The 2958-nt window shown below is 31.4% G+C and overlaps 1 pseudogene; it reads left to right on the top strand.

Moving 5' to 3' along the window:
• The first annotated feature begins 1145 nt into the window (after positions 1 to 1145).
• Positions 1146 to 2669, top strand: LOC147906390 (adrenodoxin-like protein 2, mitochondrial; annotated as a pseudogene).
• The last annotated feature ends 289 nt before the right edge of the window (positions 2670 to 2958 follow it).

Genomic DNA, 2958 nt, shown 5'->3' with positions numbered 1-2958 from the left:
TCACCTTTAAGGGGAAAACCCCTTTCTTTGTTTTGGAAGCTTTTTTTGTTTTTTAATGAAAATTTTTTAATAAAAGTTTGTGCTTTTTGAAAAAAAAAAGGGAAAAGCCAAAATTACCCTTTTTTAAAGTTTTTCCCTTTATTTTCCCCGTTAGCCAGTTTTTCCCCAACTTTATGCATTTGTGAACGCTAACGATACAAAACCATTTAGAATCCGAGGTGGGATTTTTATTAAAATGATTTTTAGGGGAAAATTTTGGGAATTTTTGAATGGAAGTTTAAAAAGGGGGAATGTTTCCCAATTTGGATGGTTTTTTATTTTTTGGGGGCCCAAAGGGAAAAGGGGGAATATTTCAAACTTCCCAAGGGGGGACGATTTTAAAAAGAAGGGTTTGGGAATTTAAAAGTAAATTGTTTTTTAATCCCAAAAAGGGCATTGAAAATTTAATATTCCCCTAACCAAGGAAGGGACTAAAAAAAACCGTCATTTGTAAAAAGAGAAGGCCAAAATTTACATTTTTTTTAAATTTTTTGGGCTTTTACCAATATTGGGAACTATAAATTTTTTTATTTTTTTATCTACAATATTTATGGCAATTATAAAATAATAAAATTTTTTAAGAATTTAAAAAAAGAAAAATTTTTAAATGAACTTTTAAAAAAAGAGAAAAACAAAAAGTAAATTGATGCTAGCATGGCTTTTCGGTAGGGAAAACCTTTTACATAGAAAATGACGAGCTCGGCTGCGCGCAGAACTAGTTCGGAGAATTTTACTTTCCAATGTTAGCATTTTTTGGGGCAATGTTGGCACATGGTGGCACAGGGTTAAAGGGACCAAAAGGATCAGTCGTGATTCGTCGGGAATAAACCCCCAAACCCATCGTTTAAAAACGGACAGTTTACGAAGGGCAAGATTGACGCTCCATTTCCCCTTAAAATTAAAACACTTGATATTGATTGGGGTGAAACCAGCCCTACCGCGGTGTTTACAAGAACGGACGGATTGTGCGTTTTACAGACATATATGACCCGAAGTACGGTGGATAAGATACGCGTTCCAACGTGATCTCAAAACTGATTTCGGCTGCGCCCTGAATAAAAAAAACCTCGTGTATCGTGCGAGCGATTTGATGCTTGATATGGATAATGGCCCTGATGCGGGGATTCGATGTCTTTATCTTAGGAACGAATATGCATGCACGTACATGTCTAGTAAAGTTGTCCCGCAAGAACTTGGTCTCTCGTGCAACCGTTTTTTTTAAGAAGAAAGAGTAAGTAAAAAAAATTGGAACCTGATCGTTCTCTCGAACAGGATTTTTGGGAAAACTTTTAAGTAACTTTGATCAAGTCGAATTGATTTAATTTGGTGATCACAGTTCAATCGGCAAGATTTTTACAAACTTGTACTTTACAATTCATCATTTCTAATCTAATTTCTTCACTATCAGATACAAAGTGATAATTTGTTCATTTTTGTGAGCACTAATTTAACTTGACAAGAAATGCCGATAATCAGAGTTTGGTCAAAATAGTTAAAAGGTTTTTTATACTCAGTCGCTTTTACTTGACACTGTAGGTCAAGATAAGTAGTAAGATTAGTTTGGTTAAATGTTATTAATAACTTTTATTTTGAAATCTTAAAAAAATGTTTGTAAAAGTTGTACGAAAAAAAAATTTATAAATCATGAGAAATTTTAGATTTTTAATAAAAAAAATTACAAATTCTGATAAAATTATGTCTACTTTAGCAATGTAAATAGTTAATTAAAATTTGCTTTGCTAGAATTATTAATTCGTGAATATTAAGTAAAATTAAGTTTGTTGGTAAAATGATTTAGGCGAATACTCCAAAAATAAATATCTATTTATCAGGGTACTGTAACATTGTTAAAGCCAATGGAGAAAGAATAAAACCCAAAAGGAGAAATTGGAAACAAAAATTTAGATATTGTTGTGAACAATGACCTTGAGTTGGATGGTTATGGTATGAATGTTTATACAAAAATCAGTTGTTAATAATCGTGTACAATTTTGAGAGCATTTCTATCTGTTATAGGAGCTTGTAAAGGAACCACAACGTGCAGCACTTGTCTTTTAAATTTTTCAAGGATGTTTTTGAAATCTTCCAGACAAACCTACAGAAGAAGAAATTGACATGTGGATTGGCCAAGAACGAGGCCCAACGTAGTTTTACGAATTGAAATCTTTCTCCTTTTGAGAAATGTTTATGCTGATAAAAAGATCTATACGAATGAGAGAGAGAGAGAGAGAGGAGGGGAGAGAGAAACATTCTCTAAATCTCACTTTGTAATGTCTCCCCTACATTTATTCATGAATTAGCTCTTATAACCTATATCTCTAAAGGATGATTTTGAATAAAATTTGTTTAAGTAGAACCCTATAGGATCAAACATCGCTTGATTTGTTTTTCAAAAAATTTGTCTCAGTCCTTTATACTCCATTATACTTCGCATTTTTATATTTTTTAAGCAGTAAGAAAACTTTTTATTTAATTATTATTCATTTATATATTTTTTATTTGTCATGTTTTAAAATATATATATGTATTTAAATTATAGTTCGAGATTGGGCTGCCAAATAATTATGACTGAAGAACTCGACGGTATTAAAGTAAAAGTACCAGCTCCCATTAATGATGCAAGAACATAATAATTCAAAATTTGCATAGACCGGGAAAAAAATCGGAAAAAAAGCAGGGAAATTAAAATTGATCATGGAAAACGGGGGAAAGTCAGGAGAAAGTGTAAAAAGTCTGGAATTTCAAAATATGCTTCAATTCCTTAAACTGCTCCTATTTAAATAATGTTATAATTTCTCAAAAATTGACGTTCATTAGATCTGTAAATTTGGGTTTAGATAATTTAGGTGTTTATATTGATCTTTAGTGCAATCAATCTAATTATTCTTCCAATATAACATGTATGGTATGTATAATAGG

Source organism: Acromyrmex echinatior, unplaced genomic scaffold (genome assembly GCF_024713525.1).
Source record: "Acromyrmex echinatior isolate Ae372 unplaced genomic scaffold, ASM2471352v2 Scaffold94, whole genome shotgun sequence".
NCBI classification, from domain to species: domain Eukaryota; kingdom Metazoa; phylum Arthropoda; class Insecta; order Hymenoptera; family Formicidae; genus Acromyrmex; species Acromyrmex echinatior.
This window is presented reverse-complemented; position numbering and strand designations above follow the sequence as displayed.